The sequence below is a fragment of the Aulonocara sp. 'chitande type north' Nkhata Bay genome, linkage group LG22, assembly GCF_057382095.1.
Source record: "Aulonocara sp. 'chitande type north' Nkhata Bay isolate Kocher_YH1m ecotype deep benthic linkage group LG22, A_spYH_male_GT1.1, whole genome shotgun sequence".
NCBI lineage: Eukaryota > Metazoa > Chordata > Actinopteri > Cichliformes > Cichlidae > Aulonocara > Aulonocara sp. 'chitande type north' Nkhata Bay.
Genome location: NC_141364.1, coordinates 571,691 through 597,552, shown reverse-complemented (window position 1 = coordinate 597,552; position 25,862 = coordinate 571,691). Strand labels below are relative to the sequence as shown.

The 25,862-nt window shown below is 45.1% G+C and overlaps 1 long non-coding RNA gene across 1 annotated transcript in view; it reads left to right on the top strand.

Annotated features, from left to right (window-relative positions):
- LOC147303098 (uncharacterized) overlaps nucleotides 1-10,457 on the top strand; it is a 39,727-nt gene extending 29,270 nt beyond the window's left edge. Inside the window, exon 2 of the long non-coding RNA XR_015126796.1 lies at nucleotides 481-10,457. This is a non-coding gene — a long non-coding RNA (uncharacterized LOC147303098). The remainder of the gene's footprint in view (nucleotides 1-480) is intronic.
- The last annotated feature ends 15,405 nt before the right edge of the window (nucleotides 10,458-25,862 follow it).

Sequence of the window (25,862 nt, the reverse complement as noted above, 5' to 3'; positions counted from 1 at the left end):
TGGAAATCAGCTTTAAAGGACTGATTCCATGTTCTCAAAAAGTCCACACCTCGCTTTCTTTTCCTGCAGAAGTTCAGAAAGTGAAGCTGAACTGAATGAGAATGAAGGAGGAGACGGGCAGCGGTGAAATATTAAAGAGGGAAGGAGGAGAAAGTTTAGCTGTGCACCATCAGCAAACCCTCCACTGTCCATCGCAGGTTACAAAGCATCACAACGCACATGCTCCCAGAAAGCACCAATGAATGTTACTGACCCTTTCTGTGTACGCGGCGAGCTGCAGGGTTCATTCTTGCTCCTGTTTTAGGATTTCAGGTCATTTCTGCAGCTATGCAGATGATGCTGTGTTTCAGTGCACAGCCCGGTGTCGTCGACGTCATTGGTTATTGTCGTTGTAACTTAACCTTCTCTCTGAAGCTGCAGGGTAGAATAATAAGAGGTTAGTGTTCTTCACATTCCTGTTTCTGCTGTTTGTCTCTGCAGGCATTTCAGACGCTGACCTCGTGACTCAAAGATGATCATCTCCTCTGGACCGAGAAGGAGAATCAGCTTCTGAAGCCACCAAACATTTCTCACCCCAACATGGCAGACGACCTCTACAGCAGCACCTTCTCTGCTTCGGAATCAGACTTCTCCTCATCGTCTTCGTCCTCAGCTTCAGCCGCCTTCCTCACACTCGAGCAAAGGGCGGCCTTCATTTTCGTCCTCATCCTCTTCATCTTCTTGGGCCTCCTGATCGTCCGTTGTTTCCGTATCCTCCTGGACCCGTATCGGAGCATGCCCTCCTCCACCTGGACCGACTACATGGAGAAGGACACCTTTGATTATCGGATTTCCTGACAGGCAGCCTGAGAGGCAGCAACCCTGACAAACGACAGTTAAACTGAGGCGACAATCACGCTAAGAAGGTGAAGCACAAACACAGGTGCACATTTTCCCACAAGGCGGAGAGAAACCAGACGACAGGCCACAGGGTTAAATATGCCTCTGTGACACTTTGTTGGTGTATAAAGTTTATTTATTCTACAGAAAGTTGGTGAAAAGTTCGAGCAGAAAAGGCGAGCTCCAAGTTTAATAAAAACACGACTTTCCAAATCGCTGAATAACTTTGATGATGTGAGCAGCTGTGGTTTGCTTCCACAGCCACTTTAGTCTGATGTTAGGCCTCTTACCTGGTACTGCTGAGGCGTTGTTGTTATATATGAAGTGTGGCAGGTGGGAAAAGGAAACGTGCGCTCTGTGTTTCTATAGCTTCCGGTCTGATTGTCGCCTCAGTCTGCCCGGCAGGCAGCACATCTGGGTAAAAATCTGCATTTGTCTCAAATCAATCAGTGTAATTGGAAATGTGTGAAAGTATTGAAGACATGCAAAGTCCTCAGATATGAACAAACAGCTCATGCAGATCAATTTGCACGTTTGGAGTTCTGATTGGTTTGAGATGTGCAGGTGCCATTTTTGCTCAGAAGCCACCAACGTTTAGAAATCCCTGCGCTCCGAGTGTTACAGGTGACGGATTTCTACAAGCAGCGAGCTGCCTGCCGGGCAGCGTGTCAGGGCTGCCGTCTCTCATGGAGAAGACAGTCTTTTTGGTTTTTCTTTTACTTTTTGTTCTCTTTCTGAACTTTTATTGACTCAGACTCAAAGAACTTACTCTGACAGCTGCTGAAGCTCACTGAGGACGCGCAGCCTTATTTGGAGGAGGAGGCTCTGCTGATGAGTCTGCAGAGCCGAGATGTTTCCAACATCTCTCCATCGTCCTCCTGCCGGGCTGTTGCTTAGTAACCAGTGATGTCTGCAGCCAAAACACAGAAAACAAACGACCCTCAGCTGCTGTTTCACCAGTCTGGCCCGAAGCCGACTGTCCGCCACAGCCGGCGCTGAGATCACATCCACAGGTGGGTCTGACCTCAATCTCTGCATCCAATCACAGGAAAGAAGAACCAGAATGATGAAGACTGCTCTCACACCATCAGCCATCCCAGAGGAGCGCAGAAAATGTGCTTCATTGCGACGTTTCTGGAAGTGCTGACACGGACTCATTTTTATGGACTTTAACAGGTTCAGTTAGCGATCACACTGAACGATGACCGTGCTCCCCTCTGCCAGAGCACACCACAGCTTAACCTGTGAACATCTGAACAGTCAGCAGGTCATCGTGACCTGGGTTCAGCCAGTCTCATAAAAAGTTTGTATATTTGAGACACTTTACTGCCAGAACACCTGGGTCAAATGTTCCCGTGTGGAAGGTGTGGTGATTACATTCAGTTCCAAATATGATGAATGGGTTTAATCCAACATGTTAGATCACCTGGTCACATGAATATTTCAGTAAATATAGCAGGTTTAGGTTCTTGTGCTGGAAGCATGAATGTTCTGTCTGCCTTCCAATCGCAGCAGATCATGGTTCACTGTTAAATCTCAGTTCAGACACTCTGCCAAACACTTTACCACACTGCCAAGTGGGATGAAGAAAAGTCTCCCATCTAAAACACAGGATGAGAAATAACTGCTGTAAATTCTTCTATATGATCAGTTTAGTGTGCTAATGAACCTGAATCCATCAAACTCTGCGTCTGTTTGGAGATGCAGACTTTCCATAAAGTGGCTGAAACCATCGAGGCAAGAAGGAAGTCATGTTAGGGGAAGCCCACTGTCCTCGAAGGTTAACCCTTTAAAGACTTTGAGTTTTTGTCTGTTGTGCTTTTTGTTTTTGTTTCTGGAAGCACGACCGTGTCTCCATTTCCTCTCCATAAACGTGTTCCAGCCTGTTTTCAGGCAGAGAATCAAAGTTCTGCTACACGACAGTCTGCTAATCTCAAAACTGGAGGACTTAATGGATTTAATGGTTTCTTATCAGAAGCAGACCTGGTGACACACTTATGGACGACCTTGTCGTGCGTCGCAGCGCTGCTCTCCTGACCTGCTGCTTTGGAGCAGCTTTAGTACCTGAGCGACTTCGAGGCTCATCCTGCTGTAATGAGAGAAAATAAGCGTTTCTTTAATTTCCGTTGCTGCACTAAATGTTCGGTGCAGCTTTTCCTGAAGTTTGATGGGAGCAGAGAGAACAGCTGTGGAGGAGACCTCTTCCCACAGCAGCAGCTCTGCACTGATGTGTTTTTGCTTTTTCCTCGGGCCGCCTGCAGAAGCTCTGCTGTAAAGGGCTTCCTCGTGGTTGGAGGTCTCCTGTCAAACCTGTGAGCTGAAAAATCCCCTCGAGCAGACAAACAGTTTGAAGCCGGTGAAAATGAAAGGCCTCCCCTCTCCGGGTTTTCATCATGCAGGTCAGCTGAGGTGTGGATGGCAAGGCGAAACAGACGGCATCGACTGCCAACTCCAACACAGTGAGCAGTCCGGCGTCCCTGAAGATGTTTGTGATCCTCAGACTGGGACTTACGGGGTTTCCCGACCCGTTTCCTGTGCCTCCGTGGATCTGCCTCCCAGTATTCCTCCCTCTTTCTTTCTGTGAAACTCTAAAAGTCTCTGAGGCACTTTGGGGGGGCGCTGCTGCCGGGGATACCCTGAAGGAGAAGCCATCGGCAGAAAGCGAAACGGGTGATTGTTGTCCCTGTGCAGCAGAGGGAGGCCTCTTCTCATCAAAGCACAGCGGGGTCGTGGATCTGAGATCTTTGGATTTTCTTTTTCGTTCATTTTTAAAGTTTTGGGGCTCGCTCCAGTCCCAGCAAAGCCCTCCGTCACATCACAGACAGCAGTTTTGATTTCTTCAGCACATGAGTGAGCATCACTGAAGAGTTCGTTCGCTCTGCTGCTCCAGTCACGCTGACTGTCATGGACACGTCCGTGTCCAACAGCTCCAAACGGGCTTCAGACTCCATTTAAAATAAATAAAAATTCAATATGGGCTTCAGCACTCTGGTCCTGAAATGTTCGATTTTTATAGTTAAAAATGAAAGAATGACTTCAGTCCTACATTTCGGCAGATTTTCATAATTTGATCAACGTAAAATTCCCAGATTGTTTTTCAATTTAGCATAAACATGTATTATCTGAAGAAAATCTGATCTGATAGGTTAAACTTGGGCTTTTTTACTATGTAACATTAATATTATTGTTATAATTCAAATATGAATTATGACTCAGGTCATGTATTCATCTGTATCGCGACTCAAACAGCGAAACACCAACGTGACGACAAACAAACCCGTTTCCTGTTTGAGGCTTCAAACGTTTTCCTCACAGGGACGCTGGAGACTTTCCTGCTGTCGTTTGTTTAACAGGAAGTCCTTCTTTTACCGTGACCTCCATGAGTCCTTTTCTTTCACACTACTTTCAATAATAATAATCATACTCGCTGTGTCTCCGTAGAGTTTACAGGTCACTGTATGTCACACTCAACACATGTAAGAACACACACTCAGCAGTAAACGAGTGCATTACTGAGTATATTACTCCAAATAGTTCACAAACACTTTTCTAATCTCTGCTTTTCTTCGCACAGTCTCACAAAATGTCCCGGCTGCCTGTCACGAGGCACACCTGTGACAATATATCATATACAGTCTGTGCACGTGCACTTCCTGTAACACACACAGCGACTCACTGCCAAACTAAGCTCCACCCCTCCGGTCTGTCCCCCTCCTGCCTCCATCTGTCAGTTTGCAGGTGAAGCACATGTTGCTAAAGCTTATAAAGAAGAAAAACTGCGATAACGGAGTAAAAGAAGTGTGAGTAAGTGGCTCTGTCTCAGACTCTCATGACGCTACTGTCAGCTGCTGCACACCTGTGCAGATGTGCTTTAAAGCTGTGGACAGGTGTGCACGCACGCAGTCTCGTACACCTGCACTGTGGGGACAAAGATGTGGACACACTTTGTTTTTGTTCTGTCCGTGGGGATTTGTGTGCTCTCTGAGTGGCTCCACATTATTATGCAGTGATGTGTGGAGTACCAGAGGCTCCAAACACGAGTGATATGCAGTCTGAGGGGGGGCTGTCCTACTCAGGCTCGTTTCCTCACAAATGTGGAGCCATTTGCACAGCCGAGGTAATCCTGTGCAGTTTATGTCTTATTTGCTAAATGGGAGTGAAGCCAGCTCGTTTTCCCTGCAGCTCTCCGTCCGCAGGTGGAGCTCAAACAGCAGCTAAACTCCCAGGATTACACTGATGGCTTCAGTTATTACCCTTATTCCCTCCTTTCGTTTTAATGTAGACACGACAAAGACCCTGTGGCTGAGTCCAGGGAGAGCAGCGAGAGTCAGAGACGAGGGAGGCAGTGAGACGTTCATTAAGCCTCCGTGGATAAACACAGCAGGCAGGAAGTGTCGTCATTCGTGCAGCCGAACCTGAGAGCCAAATACAGGAAGAGTGATGAGCTGACGGTGGGCCAAAGTATCCAGTTCACTATGGTCGTGTCCAAATTCATGGGCTGCATCCCCCTGAGTCTACGTGGGCCGGGTCCTCAGAAGGCCGGAAGTAAACGGCTGTGGAATGTGACGGTCTCGCCTTCAGATTAGCGTCGCCGCTGTCTCGGTGGAGTTCAATAAACTCAGCCGTCTGCTCCTTGCTATCTAAAATATAACAGGACACTGGAGTAAACTCTCGACCGTCTCACACTTCTGTTTAATCAGTTTTCTGTTTGACGTTTAGTCAGCTGTGTGAAAATCCCAGAGGAACCCACCCGGGGGATTAATAAAGTTTTATCTAATCTAATCTAAGAACTTTAATCTCAGCCAAACCGATTTACTCAGGAACAAATAAAACACTGAAAAAAAGCCCAACAATAACATTTTTAGGTTGTCTAAGTGACTTATATATTACGTTTAACCCAAGCAGCGAAAGTCCGCGGTGATCTGAAAATGATGTGCCGGGAGTTGTGCCGTTCTCGGCCGCATCAGTGACCCTCGAGCTCCCGGCTCGCTGTCGAGCTGGTGGGTAGCAGACGTCTCCGAAAACATCGAAGCACTTTTGCAAATATGCGATATCTTGATAAACCGAGCAGATATTTGATGTTTACACAGCTACTTTCTCGCCTGAAAATATGTTAAAAGTTTATTTTGTGACCCAGAAAGATTAATAAGAGTGATTTTAAAACTTAGTAGCGGCCGCCATTATTGGAAACTAGAGTTTGGCTGGGCCACGCTATGAATTCTGGGATATGGTAGGTCACGAAGGATACACCCGACCCATCCTTCAAATTCGGGGAAAAGGAGGACGCATTTGTCGGCTGCATTCGGAGGAGTCTACGAATTTGGACAGCCTTCGGCACGTCGCTGTGACGGCCTACAAATGCGGCCTCAGGAGGATGCAGCCCATGAATTTGGACACGACCTATTTATCCACAATCTGATAAACCTTCAAAATAAATGACTGAAACGTGACATCCTGTTACAGGAAGGAAGCTTTTATTTTTGTAACCCTGACAAACAAAATGATCCAGATGTAGTTTGTTCTTCCTTTTTATGAAAACCTTCAAAGTAAAATCTCAGTGTGCGCGGCTTCGCTCTGAAACTGATCAAACTTACAGCTGATGAACAGCTAATCTGTTTTGTGCCGTTGTCTTTACAGTGTGTCGTTGTGTTGATAAATGTTCCAGCATAACATTAAAGCACGTTTCCTCAAAACTGTATTTTTATATCAGAAAGTCTCATATTTCTTAATCATAGACGAAACTTTGCTTTATAAATAAGATTTATGTTTCATATAGAATCACAGCTTCAGTCATAAACTGAGTGAGCCAGTTTTTTCTTTTTTAATGTTTTAATAAAAAATTCAACAGCTTTCAAATGAAACATGCATTTTGCATTTTTGTAACGTAAAGTCACAAAAACCTTGAATTATTGATCTAAACATTGTGTGTTGATTTTACACAATAAAAACATGTTAAACTTTGTGATGATCCACTTCTAGGAAATAATTATTCAAAGCAGGATTTTCCTGTGTAACAAAGGAAAATAAATTCCAGTTTAAAAACACTGATGATGGACTGCAAATGGCGCCCCTGAGCCTCCGTACTTTAGCAGAGCCGTTGGTTTTCTTTATTTGGTCGAAACGAACTCGTCTGACTGTCTGAGCCCTTTAATCGTTTTCAACCATCTGCTCTTCCTCCTCCTCTCCCTCGTCTCTCTCTAACTGTATCCTCCTCTTCCTCCTTGCCTTACACCAAGTCTGTTTACATAGGATTAGAAACTCCAGCAGCTCTGTCGCTGCTGTTTTTTACCCTTTAAGGGAGTCGGGACGTCTGTTCTACTGTCGTGTCTTTCTTTCTGTGTTTCAGACTTTGGGAAAGCAGCGACGTCTGAGCTCATCTTTGCCCTCGAGCTGCTGCTTCACCCAAACTCTTAGTTTGTTCATGCTGTATTTAAAGGGAAAATCCACCCAGAGTCCTGGGTGGGTGCACTGAGCACTGGGAGGGGGGCAAAAAGAAGTCCACTGACTGTGGGAGTGACGTGAAATGACCAGAAACAGACAAAAAAGCTGCAAAGAGACAGAAAACCACTCAGATATTGTGAAAATACACATTTCTAGTCGTACATTTGCAAAGCGTGTCGGTTCAGCTTTGCAGCATCAGAACGATGATCAACCTGAATTTCAGATTCTTAGTTCTGCTGGATTAAGTCGAGTAATATTCACAGTATTACTGCGCGTCCGATCAGAACATGTATGCTGCAGTCATACGAATGTCTTACAGGTTATATGTAGGATGCACCAATCCAGCGATGAAGCGATGACACAAGAACTCGCTCGACTCCTTAACCTGAGTGAGAGAAGTGAAAGCATCGTTGCTCACTCACATTAGAGCCGTGTAGCGACAGAAAAACGTCTGCAAATGCACAAATAGAACCTGCTCGTGTTACTTAGTTGGGTTAGCTTTGTTAGGTTCCTCCAGGAGGACAGCCCATGAACAGCCGCCCAGCACCTGGCTCGCCTTTCCCGCCCACTGGACGCTTAATTACAACAATCAGAGATGTTTGTTGTTGCGGCCACCTGGCGGACTCTCGGTAGCAGACCGCCATTATGTTCAAACCATCCCCAAAACTCGGTGTGTGGATCGTGGTGCTCCTGTGAGCGGCTCCTCGCTGCGTTTCAGAGGAAACTGTTGAGGACTTCAACCTCATACTGGTGGAAGCTGACGGGGCTGCTGAACTATATAAGTGATGCATACATATAGTTCATTTTAACCAGTTAGAGCCGGTGAATTTCTGCAGCACCTTCTCGTAACGTGAAGAACGTGACGAGGTCCAGAGGTGGTGAATGGTTGTCACTGTGAGAGTTTGAGTGAAACAACCACAGAGAGGAAAAAACACGACTTGTGCCAAAGAGGCAGGAGCGTTAAACAGAAACACAAACCACTGAACCACCACAGTGGGACGGACCCACTGTAGAGTGGCCTAAGGACCCACACGGAAGCACTGGTGGATTTTCCCTTTATGCAGCTCCTGTGGAAATGCCCTGAAACTGTGAAGTCTCTCCTTTTAAATGCAGTTTTTAAATCTTTCACAAAAAATGATGTTTTCTATGCTCTGTGTCGTGGCTTTGACAACGTGTCACAGAAACAGCTGAGCGATCGCTGGCGTGTAGATGTACGAATCACGTGTCCTTCTCTCTGCAGTGTTCCTTCACCTGGTGACAGCGTGAACCTTTTAAAGTCCAACAAACAGGTGATTGTTTCTCAGTCTGGACATGAATGTTGTGTTTTATTAATGCAAAGTTCTTAGTTTTGATAAAAACTTGGCGCTTCATGGACACGTGAGCTGCTTTTGTTCTCTCTGCACTCGGAAACAAACGAGTCTGAAAATCATTTCTGCTGTTTTTACATGTTGGGACATGAAAACTGGGAAAAGGAACAATTTACCAGAGTTAAAAACACACACACACACGTGCAGACACCGTTCGCTCGCCTGAGGTTCGCTGATTTCAAACAAAGCTCCATCACATTTTGGCAGCTGTGAACATGAGCTCGGTGTTTCGTTGGATCTGTGGGTGCTTCCCTCCATCCACACAGCAACAAAACATCAGAGATTTGGGGGAAAGGTTTACTTTGTCACTGTGACGTGACACTGGGTGACCGGACCATCGGTTTGACAGGCGTGTGGAGGACTGTGGTACGGAGGGAGAGTTTCTTTGGTGACGGCTGCTTCTGGATACGGGTCCAAAACTAAATCACGTATCAGTGACTGTTGGTGGTTATGGTGAGGGGAAGTGGTTCCTGACAATGGGGGAAAAAGACCTCTACTCATAATGGTCAGCAACCCTAACCATCTCCACAACACAACACCATAAACACATGAGAAGCAGCGAGGGTGGGTAAGAGGGTGAGAGGTGAGCGGTAGTAGCCGCGGATAAGCGTTCGAAGGCGTTTGAATCCAGGATGGGGGGTACGTAGGATGGGAAGGAACAGCCTGAACACGTCTGTTATCAGGGTGAGAATTTGTTATGTTCAGCTCCAGCCTTGAGACCACAGCTGGCGCCGATATGGTAGCCGCATGAAATGATGGTGGTTTCCTTTAGTGTGAACAACTGCGTGTCAATTTCACAGTTGATCTAAATGTCCGCCACTGGCCTCTCAATCTCCCGTTGGAGAGCCGTGAGCTTCTCCAAGATGTTATCCAATTTTCGCTCAGAGAGCGTAGTCTGATGGGGTTATAGCAGTCAGGCGACGAGGCCTCTGAAGACCCGCCTTCTTAAAGTCTTCCTGCCTGAGTTAAATGACTCCGTCTGAGGTTGGCAGTCAGTTTCTGGGGTGAGGCTCCTGAAACGCTCTTTGGTAACGGCGGTCGTGTTGATGTTGATGGTCTTTAGGGTGCAAGGGGTTGTGAGTACGATGCAGATGGGTGGGGGTTGTGTCACCGTACGGTGGGAGGAGCTGAAACACAACCGACACAAATTTCTGATCAAAACTGTTTGCATTTTCGTGAAGATAACTCTTTATTGTCTTTGCACAGTCATGCCTACTACAAACACGAAGTTAGAAACTGTCACTGCTCACAGTAACTTAATAAATAAAAAGAACGAGCACATGTTTCTTTAACCGTTCTTTTGTTCATTTTGTGAGAAAAATGAATATTTTGGGTCATTTTGACCTCAGCGTTACTGAATCTGGTGATGTCAATGAAAACAGCAGAAATCTGATTACTTAATGCAGGGCGGTGTGATTGAATGCTTCGCTATGTAGTTTTCATTTAATGGTACATGATTTTCAAAATAAAACATTTCCCGTTTCAGTGTAAGGAAAACACAAATGACACAAAGACGTTTCTGCGTCTTTGACCGCGCAGCACAGTGAAGCTTAAACTTTTGTCTCTCAGCTGTGTTTTTATCTGCTCTTATTTTTTTACGGTGCAGGTGACGTGCCGATGGTGTGTTTCAGTGCGTGAACAGAGCTCCTCTATATTTTCTACGTGGCTGAAAGTTGTTGTGACTAAAGTGAAGTGTAGACTAATCTTTCTGCCTTCTGTCTGAGCTCTTCACGAGTCTGCGCTCTCGTTTTGTAAAGAAATAAAACTATTGGACCTAAACTGATTTCCTTCTCTTTCTTTGGCTTGATTTTGCTTAAATGTTGCAGCTGGGATCCAGATGCAGGAGCCCTCGCTCTCAGGGTGTAAGTACTTCCCTCTCATCCAACAGGCTTCTCTGGGTCTAAGGGCTGATGGCGGACTCTTTGTCGAGTCATTGGCCCGGTCTGTTGTCATGTGAGTCGTTAAGGTCAAGGTACGAGCGGCAGCTGAATCACCTGCCCAGGGACCTCAAAAATGATAGGTGACTTATATTTGGTGTCACCGGTTCTGTTGAGTGATGGTGGTTTACTGTGGACGTAGGTCCCCATGAGCTTTTAAGACTGAAGGAGCCTCTTGGAGTTAAAAAGCATAAACATCGTGCTACCTTCAAATGAAGCACGTCACAAAGTCAGAGGGAGAACCGTCCTCCTACAGACGAGCTCCCTTCATCAGCAGCAGCAGTGAAACTATTCAACATGTTCCCTAAAAGCAACCACACGTTCCCATTATACCCACAACGTCTGCAGATATAAATGAGATGAAAGGTGTTCCTGATTAAAATGAAGGGTGGACTTTGACATGTGGCCATAAATAAATAAAAACCCAATCGAGGACAGCAGATTAATATTAAACTAACACTGCACCGGATCGGTTGTTGGTGTTGCTGTTAGCAGCTGGCGGCGCTTTAATGATGAGCTCCTGTTCAGTTCTTCAGCTTTCACTCGCTGTGTCGACACGGTCGATCGTTTCCTTCTTTATAACTGTCAAAGTAAAGAGCGCCACACAGACTCATTCGATAATCAATGGAGACGGCTTCGTGTGTTTTCAGAACACAAACGTGACGCGTTGTTCAGATGTTTTGTGTTTGTGATGCCTCCTCACCGACTGCTTGGGTTTCACTGACACGTCTCAGTTTAAAACCTGCAGGACAAACAGAGCGACTGGAGGAAGAAGATGCTGCTTCATCATCGCCCTGTGGACGCTCATATGGAGAGCTAATATTAGCCTGTATTTCCATAATCTGCATGTGTGTGTGTGAGTCATCATGCATGGAGGCTGACAGATGGTCGACGGGTGGATGACAGAGTACAGCACGCTACAGCGTGCCCAACAAACCAGTGAACTACACCCAGTATCCACTGATAAAGAAACAAACGCGCTGAATTCCTCCTTCTCTCTGACACGACCTCTGTGATGTCATCGTCTGCCCGCCGCACCGCCATCGTGTTGAAGCAGTGAGATGACATCAGGCCCATAATGTAGGAGTGTGTGTTTGCCGTCCACACGCACGCACACATGCAAAATCACCACAACCTGGTGACTTTTATATCAATCCTGTTCCCATGACAACCAGTCCTGAAAATAGTCGAGAGGATGCCAGCGGTTTCTGACCACAAATTCACACACAGTGAACAGTGACATTCAGTGTGTGTCTGTGTATAGGCGCTAGTTAAAACCACAGGTTTCCAGCTGCACCACTCATCTTCCTCCCAGCATCTCGTCATCAGCGGTTGACACTGTGTGATCTCCACAGAGAGCTACTGAGACATCTTTGTGTTGGGATTTTGTGACAAGATTATCCTTTTCCTTTTATCATCCATCCATGCATCTTCTTCTGATCCGGGGCCGGGTCGTGGGGGCAGCAGCCCAAGCAGAGAAGCCCAGACCTCCCTCTCCCCAGCCATCTCCTCCAGCTTATCCGGGGGAACACCAAGGCGTTCCCAGGCCCAGATATAATCTCTCCAGCGTGTCCTGGGTCTGCCCCGGGGCCTCCTCCCGGTAGGACATGCCCGGAACACCTCACCCAGGATGCATCCTTATGAGATGCCTGAACCACCTCAACTTCGTCTCTGGCTCTTGACGAGGGCGGTCGCACTTTCTCCCTCTCCCTTCCCTTATCTTTCCTGCTTGGCTTTCTCATGTCTTTGGCTCCATCCACACCAGCCCGGATAGATTTGAAAGCTGTGTTTTCATCTGAAAACGCTCTGTGTCCACGCTAGTGTTTTCAGTTGTTCTCACGGAGTTGTGCATCCACATTGAAACAGCTGAAAACGCTTACGTTCCAGTCCTGCACAAAAGGAGCATGGAGCATGTACAAACTGATGTTAATCTTTTTCAGGGCTCTCAAAATTGAGCAAACAAAACAGCTGCTGTATAACGCCCTCCGCTGTCTTTGTTTAATTGGTCACATGACTGCATCACATGACTAAAATGCGTCATCGTTTTAGAAAGTCTGCGTTTTCGAGTGTCCACACTGTGACGGGGCAGCTCCGTTTTGAAATGTATGCGTTTTCGAGAGCGTTTTCAAATCACTGCATTTTCCTTGGGAAAAACACCGTCTCAGTGTGGACGGGAGGCCAAAACGGAGAGAAAACGATGCGCGTTCAAACGAAAACGCATCAGTGTGGACGTAGCCTCTGTCTAGTCTTGTCTACTTCTCTCCCTCTACCCTGGAAGAATCTCACAGTCTGTTCTCTAAAACCTAAAAGAGGAATTATGGATTTGATCAACTGGTTCCTGACTGCCATTGACATCCAGGTGAAGCTTAGGCTTTTCTGGCGGCGGACTGGAAAGCGATGTCGAGCGTGCTTTGTTATATTTGCTCAGAACAGCTCCGTGGAGGGGAATTTGTTTTCCACGTCCCTGCTTGGATACGCAGGGCCCGGCTCTCTGAGACCGTGCTGCCTCAGGACGGTTCATCCAGACTCTCCTGCTGACTGGCTTTTCATCCCCTCGGTGAGTGGAATCTACGAGCGTGAAGGCTCAAACCCCGAGTATTTACGTCCTTTGACTCGAGCCTCTGCTAAAAATGATGCTTCCACCCCGCTGAACATGGCGCTTTTTAATGCCCGCTCATTGACTAATAAATCATTCGTGCTTAACGATTTTATATCTTCTAAAAAACTGGACTTCTTATTTCTGCCTGAGACCTGGCAGCGGGACTTGGACTAGTCGTCCCTCATTGAACTGTCCCCGAACAGCTATTCCTTCATCAGCTAGCCTCGGGGATCTGGTTGTGGAGGAGGTCTCGCTGTGGCATTTCAGGGCTGTTTCTCCTGCCGCTCAGTGAAAGAACAAAATGAACAAAAATAAAGTTCAACATCAGTAACATCATAGCACCCACCCAGCAGTATAGAAACTCCGTCATGCTAGCTAGTACACAGTATGAAAAAAGTCAGCACAACGAAAATAAACTCCACCTAAACTTGGTTCATATCTGACCCAGATGGACTGCAGGTCATAACTTCTTACCTGAAGTTCAGTTCACCTGATACTTGGACCGGCGGCCGCCTCGGGGCTCTGCTCCTCCTGCCTCCCCTTCCTTCATCCACCTGCTGGCCTCCACCACTTGCTAATGTTACTGAATCTGTGGAAGCTCTGCGATGCCACCACACGAAGTAACGAGTAAGGAGCCTATCTAAATCCCAGTAACGAGTAACGAGCTTATCTAAATCCCAGTAATGAGTAACGAGCCTATCTAAATCCCAGTAATGAGTAACGCGTTCCTGGTTTTGGCATAATAACTAGTTACCGTGCTCGTTACCACAATAATAACGTAGTTACTGTAACGCGTTACTTAATAACGCGCTGGTCCCTACTCTGTTCTTGCGACTGCACTGAGCTCTCAATGCATCTACATGTCCCAGACATCCTGGTGATCCTAGACTAGACAGAGCTGATGTGTCGAACAACATCCTCACCACTCCTCCAAAGTGAGATGCTGTAGTACACAGGTGTATGTGGAGGATACCTGTCATGGTCCTGTCACATCAACACTAGGGATGGGTATCGTTTAGGTTTTATCCGATACCGGTGCCAAATCGGTACTTTTGAAACGGTGCCGGTGCTTAAACGGTGCTCGAACCGGTGCTTAAAGAATGGAGAACACAAACTTTGTCCAAAAACCTCTCATGTTCAGCTGGTTTTTTTTGTAAAAAGATAACAACGTTAGCCTTTTCTGCAGCTATGGGGCATATATGGCATCACTCTTGGCTGGAAGCAGTGCTTAATCAATGGAAAAAACACAAACTTTGTCCAAAAACCTCTCATGTTTAGCTGTTTTCCACTTTTTCTTTGGTCATTTTAGCCTTTTTGTCCAGGGTGAAGGGAGTATCTGCCATCAAACAAGAAGACAGCCACATGTAGCTATGATGATGTTTGCTAGTTCACCTTACATGCATTAATGTAATAACGTGGTTAGCCTACTCAACGTAAATTACACACGAACATTAAGCTACTCACGCAGAGAAGAACGGCTGCTGCTGCATCATCATCCTCATTATTTCTGCTACACTGGCAGGGCTAGGGGCCAGGACTCTCCTCTTCGGGTTTTTGGGGGATGTTGCTCCGGGTCCGATAACTGGCAACCCACCCGACGTGCACAGTGTGAGGTCTCGCAGCAAGCTATCAAATACGGCGCATTTCTGGGCTTTAAAAAAAACCGCTATGCGTCGCCAGGTGTTTCATCGGATTCGAGGTGTTACCTCCTTTGACAGTATCACAGTATCAGCTTAAAGCACTTGTTGCTGCTGAGTTTGCATATTTTGCTGTGAAGTACAGCCAGACTTTTGACCGCTTCACCTTGGGCATTTTTAATCTGTAGCTCTGCTCTAAAAGAACGTACATACCTGGACCCGCCTACTATCCTCGGAAACGTAAAATGATTGGCTAGAAGTGTATCACAGCTCAGGAAAAAAAAGCACCGAAATAAAGCACCGAAATGTGCGCTGCTTTTCGGTCTGGTTACTACCGTTTATGTCAGAACCGGTGCCATTATGGCACCGGACACCGGTACCCATCCCTAATCAACACCGTGGTGAAAAAGGCCCGTCAGCGTCTCTACCACCTCAGACGCTTGAGAGACTTCCAACTGCCCTCCAAGGTGCTCAGGAACTTTTACTCGTGCACCATAGAGAGCATCCTGACGGGAAACATCTTAACCTGGTTCGGGAACAGCACCATGCAGGACAGACGAGCTCTACAGAGGGTTGTGCGGTCAGCTGAGCGCACCATCCGCTCCGAGCTCCCTGACCTGCACTCAATCTACAGCAGGCGGTGCTGGACCAAGGCCAGGAAGATGGTGAAGGACCTCAGCCATCCCAACAACAGACTGTTCTCTCTGCTGAGGTCAGGAAAGCGATTCCGCTCCCTGAAGACCAACACAGAGAGACTGAGGAGGAGCTTCTTCCCGCAGGCGATACGGTCTCTCAATCACACCACCACACAGTACTGACCCACACATATGGTTCTTACACACACACTGGACTTTCTGGACTTTGGTTTTGCACAACACTGGTCACTATATTCTTCATTTCCAGTTAATACTTGTACAGCTGCTGTTATTGTGTATATATTTATTTATAATTCTTCATACATTCTTATATAGTTCTATATTGTGTATTTTGTTGTACAGTTATTTTATTTTCAACTTTAATTTATATATTTTATCTTATTCTTCCCAGTTAAATTTACCCTTCATTCTAATTTGTTTTGTACAGTTATTTCATTTTTAACCTTAATTTATATTTTATTCCTTCCTAGTTAAATTTACCCTTTTTAATTTTTCATATTTATTTCCTATCTTATTCATAGCCTTTTCCTTTTTTGTTTTCTTTAGGTCACGAGCAGTTGTCCAAGCATTTCACTACATATTGTACTGTGTATGACTGTGTACGTGACAAATAAAATTTGAATTTGAATTTGAATTTGATACTACGTCTACTACCATGTATGTCTACACACATCCAGTGACACTGCAGCACTAGCTGTAAGTACCAACAAAGCCCCAAGCCTACTGCTGATAAATGTGCGGTTCTCGAGACCCGCACCATTTCATAAACACACCACTCAATCCAAAACCTAACTTATATGTACCTGGTATAGAATCAGGTGTCAAACTCACGTTCCTTCCTCAACCTTGTTGGACAGGTCTTCTGCAGCTGATGCAGGCATGTGGGGATGGTTCAGGGACCGAGCAGCATCATGATCATGTGAGACTCTGCTCTTCTTGCTCTTTGGGAGCGACTGGTCCACTCAACTCACTCTGGGGCTTTACATTGTCAGGTCAAGACACTACAATAATCCAGCGTGTGTGTCTCACAGAAGGCTTCAGCAGCATCTCGGGGTCGACTGGTCCACAGTCCAGGACCATACGTGGGTGTGAGGAACTCTGTGAGGCCGCCGGGTTAACATCCGAACATCACAACAAGCAGTCAGAGGAAGCAATCTGTTCTTATCATCTTCATCACTTTCATGCACATCAATTACATCCATCACAAACACCTACTATGTCACTATGGTAACCGCTGTGACCATGACCCCCACCTTTTGGACTGTAGGAAGAAGCTCGCCCAGGCATGAGGGCAACATGCAGCTCCAGCTCAGCAGGAAGGTCGAAGCTTCCTGCGGTGAGGTCATGGCAGAGGACATTACCCCTTGGTCAGGAGGGGGGGTTTGAGGGTATGATTACGCTTTAATTATTCCATTAAATGCACTTTAATTTGCCATCAGCACAGCGGGGGAGCCACAGTCACACATTCAGCCTTTCCTCGCTGATAATAATGATGGAATTGCTCCTTCCTGTCACACTGTGCACGCTCTCACTGATTATTTACTGGAGGATTTAAAGCTTTAATTAGGATTAATTCAGGCTGAATAAGAAATTTAAATGGAGGGGAGGGGGTGTTGCTTTATTCTGAGTCAGAATAACTAATAATGAAAGTCCAGTTTCCTGAACACGTCTGTCCAAGCTGCTGGTACGTGACCCTTCAGCCTGCATGTCAACCACTAAACTGCTACAGTCACCCTGCTGCTCGTCTCAATGGCACCGGGGGGGTTCTTGGATAGATGTTAAAGATCTGCACACTTGAAGCTGTTATCACATACTTGTATATTTATACAAGAGTACAAACATCTTCTGTCCTCTCAGTGTTTGCACTCAGCAAACAAACAGCACGTTACTCTGAACCAGAGAAGCCGCTCGCCCTGCAGGGCGCTTTTATTACGGAGCTTTAAACAGCTTCCATCAGGAATGAATGAATTGTATGTAATTATTCAATCAACATGTTTGTACCAAGTTAGTCTAATTAAATTCATTTAAATTCAGGTTATATTGTTTAAACACTTTGGCACATCAGACGTCAGTCTTGTTACATGAACTAGTAAAATATTTGTTTGTCCAATGATAATCTTGTTGAATGAACAAATGTAACTTATGTGTGTAGTACATGTTGTGTTCATATTACATAACGTTCAACAAAAACAGATTTACAACAACTTCCAATACATCCAGTCCTGTAGAAGAGACAGGTACACTCAAAAAAAAGGAAATAGGGTGGTTGTTACATTACAAAAGTCTAACTTGAGCAAAATAGTTTCATGTTTCTATGGTGAATCCAATTAAATCATGATGGATGAGATTCAACCACTTAGTTTGTTCTTCTTCAGATGACCTGATACAGTCTAGGAAGAGCAGTTAGTTGCCTGCACTCACGAAATTCACAAGATCACACGAGATTTCAAACCACAGGACAATCACTGGGGTTATAAGAGGCAGAAAACCACACACACACCACGTGTATGCTGTGGCTGTCGATTGTGGTTTAACCTGGAAAGAAACATGAAGAAAATTCTGCATCAAGCATAGCGTTCCTGCTTTTGTTAAGTTTGGCAGCTCAGTGGCTGAGTGGAACCTGAGGGAACAGTGCGAACCACCACCACGCCACCAAAATTAAAATAAAGGGTAAATTTAACGAGGAAAGAATAAAATAAAATATCAAAATTAAAGTTAAAAATAAAACAACTGTAGAACAAAATACACAATATAGAAATATATGAAGAATATATGAAGAAATACAGAACAAGAGCAGCTGTACGAGTAATACACGTTTAAATGTAGTTTAGTGGATTTCTCCCTGTGCAGTAGCGCTGCTGCTTTAGATAAATGCACCACAGCTAATGAACAGACTTTGTCCCTGTTAGACTTTTAAGAGACAACCTGCCCACACAATATGCCAGGACACTGTGACTAACACGCAGGGACACACGGATACTTGACCTGCGATCGCCGACGCTGATGTTCTTCTTTCTGGCAGGTGTGGTGGAAGGAAAACTGAAAAGCTGCGATGACATCCAAGGATGGTGCGTGAGTTACAGATCAGGTATTCTGAAGGCAGCATGCCATTCATTTATCAGCTTACTTTCAAAATCAGGATGTGATGACACAAACGGATCCGTGTGTCCGACTGAAACCTACATTTACAGAAATACTTTTTCTTAACTTTAAAAATCTTTGGTAGCCATTAGCAGAGGTGTGGACTCGAGTCACATGACTTGGACTCGAGTCAGACTCGAGTCCAAGTCATGTGACTCGAGTCATTCATTTTATGACTTTAGACTTGACTTGAAAAAATGTTCTAAGACTTGTGACTTGACTTGGACTTTTACACCAATGACCTGGGACTTGAATTGGACTTGAACCGGTTTACTTGAAAAGACTTGATATTTCACCCCAAATATAAAATTTAACACACATATTATATAGAAAGTGTGCATCATTAATTCAAACCACACTCCGTACGTATGTGTGCGTGAGCTGTAGCACAGACAATCAAATTAACCCGATTTTTTTTTTTGTGTCCCGTTTGGATCTTTAGCATCAGAATTGTTGTCTTAAGGCCAAGAAAGATGCCAGATTTATTTTACCAAGTGGATCATCATGGCCTTGCCATATTGGTCCATTTGATTGACCTTTATTATAATTATGAATTTATTTTATTTTCAGTTGCTACAAACGGGACAGACATGACTGGGGGATAGGACAGGGAGAAAGAATGAAAGAAAGAGAGGGAGAGAAAGAAAACCAAAGGGGAGAAGAGACGGTGAGAAGGGGGGAAGAAAGAAAGAAAAACAAAACAAAACACCTGGGTCACCTGTATGGAGAAAAAAAACAGGAGAAAGCAAACAACAAAGAGCAACATAATAAAAAGAACAGCACCATCACAATAAACTAGCTAGCAGTAGATAACAGTAGATACTAAATAATAAACGATATTGTGCAGCACGCAAGATAGACAGCGCACAATGTGCTTTGAGGCAGCAGCCAAGAAAGCTGTAGTCCGCGTCTGTGAATACCCGTGTGTACACCTGTGTGCATACCTGTGTGGATCAGCATGCTTGCATTCCAAAGGTTTCTCCATGTAACGATCTGCTAGAGGGAGTGGGGGGGCCACAGCCCCGTCCTCCAGGGTATGAAGCAGGTATGGAGGAGATCCAGGCCCCAGACATCCAGAGGCCCCAGAGTACAAGGACCCGAGGAGGACCACCAAAGGGGGGGAACCGTGCCTGGTTATTTCTAACATTTTGAGTTATTTTCCAGTGTTAGAAAACCAGCACTGCTCGGTGTTAGCCATTGTTTATCTTCAAAACTGACTAGGTTACTTTTAAACATATAACACTGTCAAAAGTGTTAATTTAACACTCAGAGGTGTGGACCCATATAGACACTCTCCAGTGTTAATTTAACACTGGAGATTTTGCTGTGCACTAGCTTCCTCTCAGAGAGCAGCGCGACTCTTCCCGAAAACCCTCAGTGTCTAAATGCATTTAAAATTGAGGGCAGGGCACCAGCGCCAGAGGTGGGTTGGAATACACCGACCATCCACTGGATGCTGTAAAACGTGCCCACCCCCAAGGCCCTATATGTATGTGTTAGGTGAGAGTGTGAGTAATGTGGATGTCTAGGTTGCAGAATAAAATTGAGGCACAGGCGGCCAGAAGGGGACAGAGGGGGAGTGCCTCCCCTGCACCCTGGTGACATACCTGCGCCCCAAGCCCTGCGTGTGTGGGTGTGTGTGGTAGAGCGGGAATAGGGAGGCAGCTGAAGATGGGGAGGGAAGAAAGGGAGGGGCAAGTGGCCGACGCCACCGACGCCGATTCTTTTTTTAAAAAGAAAAGAAAAAAACCCTCAAAAATGCTACAAGGAGTTATTTTTGGTATTTACATACATGCAATACACACAACAGTCAGGCCTGCAGGTATCAGGCTGCTGTTCTCCTTCATCTCATAGTGGACAGAAATTATTTTTTGGAGCGGCACAAATAATTTGTGTGGCATCAGATTTGATGCAGAACAGCTGATTGTTCTGTAAATAGTTTGAAATGTTTGTTTAAAAACACCTTGGCTGCATTTTTAGGTAAACAGCTGCAAAAACTCAGTAACTTTTCTGAAGAAGTAACTATATAATTAATTGCCCAGCATTGGTCATTATTTACTGTATTTGCAGACAGAGTTACAGACTCTCTCCCAGACCACAGACTCATCATACAGTCAGAGCTTTATGAAAAATAAAGAAAGTTGTGTTTTCAAAATTGGAGTTGAAGTTATTTTTCCTTCCAATAGTGTTAACATGCTGCAGGTCATGAACAAGATTTTTTTACATTTTCATTGTCAGTGGGCTGAAGCAGTTAATTAAAAGTCGTCTAACATAAATGTAAATGCTGTGATTTGATTATTTTAATAAACATGTAACTTGGATGGATTCGATGCTGGCGTGACCACAGTGCACACGTCTGCTGTTGCTCACAGTGGTCCGAGGGACGCTCAGGGAGTTTGTGTGTTCGCTCACACACATGAAACATTAGAGGGAACATTGGTCACAGGTCACTGACTGATGATTTGGTGCTATAGATTAACTAGAATTTATTATCATGACAATTGTTAGGCTGCTGATGTAAATTGATTCATTAGTGTATATTTGACAAAAAATCTTAAGTGACATGTCTCACTTTTTATATGTGTTATTTTATCAGGTGGCAGTATGTCCTAGTGCAGTCAGAGGGGAGGAGCCAGGGCCAAAGGTGAGGCACATCAAGCTCAGAATAATAATTGTAATCTGAGGATAAAACACAGGTACTGAGGATGAAAGAAGCGTCAGTGCTCTCAGAAGAGTAAAAACAGGGCTAAGGTCCACCAGGAGAGACTGGACAGTATAGATGGAAAACCAATATGCCAGCAGTTTATCTCAGTTAACGAGAGGAGCAGGCATGTGTTTGGCTCCTAAACATAGTGGACGTTGAGTTGTTGTGTGGGACACCAGTAGCTGTAACAGTAGTTCATGTTTAGAATAAAAGATCCCAGCTTAAATGGCTTAAAAGCATGTAGAATAGCATATGTAGGGTAGTATATTTCTCCTTTTTTTTAAAGAAGCAAAGACAAAAGAGGGGAAAACAGAAACAGGGCAGGTTCGGTGGTTGAATCATCCGTCCCCACCAACGCCAAAACCAAATCTACGCCCTTGCGCTCACTACATGCTTTATACAGTTTCCTCAGATATGCATGAACATTTTCACACTTTTCTCTTTTGTTTAAACTCTCGTAAAGTTCAACCCATCGTAGAAACATAAGTCCAGTATTATAAAACGAAACCGTGCAGAACGTTTCGTGGGCAGATTTATATAAATTCGACAAGCTAAACTCATTCTGTGCTGTACAGCAGCAGTCCGTAACCTTTTTTGCACCACGGACCAGTTTAATGTCAGACAATATTTTCACGGACCGGCCTTTAAGGTGTCGCAGATAAATACGACAAAATAAAATTATACAAACAAAGACAAAAACGGTGGTATTTTGTAAATATAATAATAAACGCGAATTCACTGTGTAATTGTGTAACTTTATGAGCAGCGTCCTCCTGAAATGTGCCAACAACGTCCTCCTATGTGCTGCTCTCTGGTCGCTATGGTAACGCGTGAATAGTTCTTTCAAAATAAGACACACGACCACGACACGGGAAAAGACACAGGGAAACCGACTCAGCGGACCGGCACTGGTCCATGGCCCTGTTGGGGGCCGCTGCTGTACAGGAGACACTGTACTAACCTAGTACAGTGTCTCCTGTACAGCAGCGGCCATTGTCCATCAACCTGATGGACAATGGTCTACAACAATCACAATGCACAACACAATGTACTGAAAAAAATTATTTGTATTGGGACAGCCTTCGTCACATTGCTGTGACGTAATCGGCCTTAAAATGCGGCCTGTAAGGCTGCAGACCCTGAATTGGGACACAGCCATTAAATACAAAAGGTGGACGGAGCTAAGAGGAAACAGCTGGGAGACACGGCTGACGAGCCAGGGAGAGCACAAAGCTGAACGCACAGACATAAGGCACAGACCTACAAAGTAAAACATGAAGTACACGACAGACAGAGAGATCCAGACGAGACACAGAACTTAACAGACGCAGACTCATGAGCAGACAAAATAACATCATGGACAGACAGAGGGAACACAGAGAAGAGGGAGCACAGAATAAACACCAGGAGACCAAATAACAAAACCTAAAAACTAGAACTCAGGAAGTACTGCCAAACCAGGAAGCTGAAATACTAGGACAGAACCAAAACAGACAGTCATACTTTGTATTAAAATCAAAAGAAAAAGTACAAAACCAAAAACACTGGCTCACCGACGCAGGACCCTGAGGTCCCACAGGACGATAATCACACGACATAAATCGATAAAACCTGTAAGCCAATCAAACGCGCATGTAACGTTTGCAGTTTGACACAAAGTGATATGTTTCTCCTGTTTGTCACATTTTCACTGCACTCTCGCTTCGTTGGGATGAATTAAGCTTAATTTAGAAAACCAGATTAAACATTTTTCTCAAAATGAGTTCAAAAACATGTTTGTGTAACTCACTGTGGGCTCTTCTGGTTTTCAAATGTACGCTGTTTAAAAAGAAATGTGTGAGTGTGTCAGCAGACATGGTGGTCCACGGTGATGATGATGGGGAGGAGGAGGATAACCTCTGAGCCTGTGTCATTAGAGGAAGCAGCTCTGAGCTCACGGGTTCACCTTGTGTCTGGAGCTGGAGCTCTGGCGCCCTCTAGTGCTCACCAGCTGTTACAAGAACCTTCGTCTGTGGGCAGCAGGCTGTGAGGGTGGAGAAAACAAACACGCCTACGGATGCTAGTAAAATGTTAGATATTATAAACGCTTCATAACATGCTTAACAGCATAATAAATAATACTGAAAAACTGTTCTGATTAAACTGGATGCAAAGCATACAGAAATACTCGTGTATCTCTGGGGCAGTGACCCCTGACCTCTGTCTTTTTTTTACTGAAGCCATGCAGAGTGTTACTTTCATGTTGTGCAGGGAATGGGAGGAAATTCTGTGCTTTTTAATTGCTTTTCCAGAACTTTAATCCCTCAAACCTGTAAACGTAACGCACTTTTCTCTGTTTCTCATATATATGACCCTTGGTTATGTTGGAGTACATATTTTTAAAAGTTTATTCTTCAGCCACCACCCTGCCATGAACCTCGGGATAGGCTAGACCTCAAAGTATACAGCTAACCTGCAGAGCTGCCAAGTAACAAAGTACAAATACTTCTGGACTGTACTAAAGTACAATTTTCAGGTATCTGTGATTCAGTGCTTTTTTTCTGACCACTTTTTACTTTTACTCCCTACATGTTTACACAAACACATTTCTATGAGCTGAACAAACATCAGCAAACACACAAACTGTGTGTGTGCAGTTTGTCTCACAGTGTGCTGCAGCTAAAGTCCAGCTGCTGATCTGACAGGGAGAGAAAAGACAGAGATGGAGACAGATGATAAAGAAGGAGAGAGCTTAGTGTTAAAGGACGGACTGAAACGAACTGAGACAGACTGACTGTGTTATCTAAAGACTGCATGAGAATCCTCTGCAGGTCAGCGCAGGATATACAGGTGAGTTTGCTGCACTCTGATTGGTTTACAGTAAAGACCAGTGTGTGACTGGTGCACAGTGGCTGTGGATTCATGGTCACAGTTAGCTGATATAAAGACAGCATCAACAGTGTCAGTGTAGAGGATGGAATCAGCCAGGACAGCTCAGGGGACATCTGCTCACATCTGGATGAATCCAGGTGTGTACATGCACAGAGAGCAGCAGGTCAGCTGATCACAGCCTGCACACCAAGAACATCTACTGGTCTAGCTGTACCTGAATTGGGACACACCCTTTGTTGGCTGGATTTACGTACTGCAGGGACACAAACATGTCCTTAAAATGTCTTTTTGAGCTCAGACTCCACTTTATAATATTCTGTGTGCAGCTGGAAAACACCACTTGCACTGTGCCCCACAATCTTTATTTGTCACTGGCATTTAGCTAATGAGTAATCCCAAGATTGCCTTTCACCTAACTGCTGACACGGGTTGCAACATAGCTGGCATCAGTGCAGCCAGACTTAAGCATTCCCAACCCCCGCCCGCTTCCTCTGACACATGTAGGGTCTTGGGTGGGGTGCCACACAGGCCACAGTTGGAAGGCCTTTGGCTTTGCTCGCTGTGCTGTGCAGCCACCCGTCCCTCCTTTTTAATTATAAAGTAGTATTTACAGACCACCACATACAGGACCCTGGGGGACAGGTGCATTACCCAGAGGTTGGTGGCTGGGGCTCAATTTTACATGCACCTTATACATTGGGGGGGGCAGACTGTTGACAAGCTGTCAAGTGCTTATGTTGCAACTGTCCCCTAATTTGTAATAGCACTCTAGGTTTCATGCAATCATACTCATTATTCACACCTCATACGCTCACGTCCACCAACGCATGCACCCTGTAGGGCATGTTTAACACAGACAAGCAGGGCGGGGAGCAGGCAGGTCTTTCTACACCCGTTTCCTGCACCCTACCTGAGCCCGGGCTGTGTGTGTCTGTATGGTCAGCACTTCCTGTTCCTGTTCCAACACACAGTGGTGGTTTTATGAACCTAATCGGTGTAGTCAGTTTAATTAAAAAAACAACAACATCAACAACATCTTATTCCATAGCGTGATCTTGACGTGCATCATTCAAAGCACATTTTCTGTTGATTAACTCACTGATTCTATTCACTTTATTCACTCACTGTCTTTACTGTTTTGCTAGCTTAGCTTAGCTTGTAGCCGACTCGCTAGCAGCATGGCTACTTCACCTGTCCCTCCTGCACTTTCCTGCTCATTGTTATGATATTTTGATACCATAGTAGCATTTACAGGATATTGTTTTATACAGGAAAACTGTTACTCAATATGGCCCATCTACTAGTTGTTTTTCTCTTTCTCTGTGACCCAAGAATTAATGTGTAGGACTCACAGGCTGGTACTCCAAGGTCGAAAACACCACAGAGATGAGACCACTTCCTTACTCCCATCCTCCCTTTTTCTTTATCTCCTGGAAAAGGCTCGTTAAAGGCCAGGTGGTTTGTTTCAGAATTCACTAATGAAAGAACTCTGTATTCTGTGTATTTTGCTGGGATGATCATAAATTGTAGCTGAACTGATAAACTACACACAGGATACTTCTTTGCTCACAAGGCAGGAAGACGTTTCCTTATTTGGTCTGTACCGGTTTGAACTGGGAAAGCTGACACA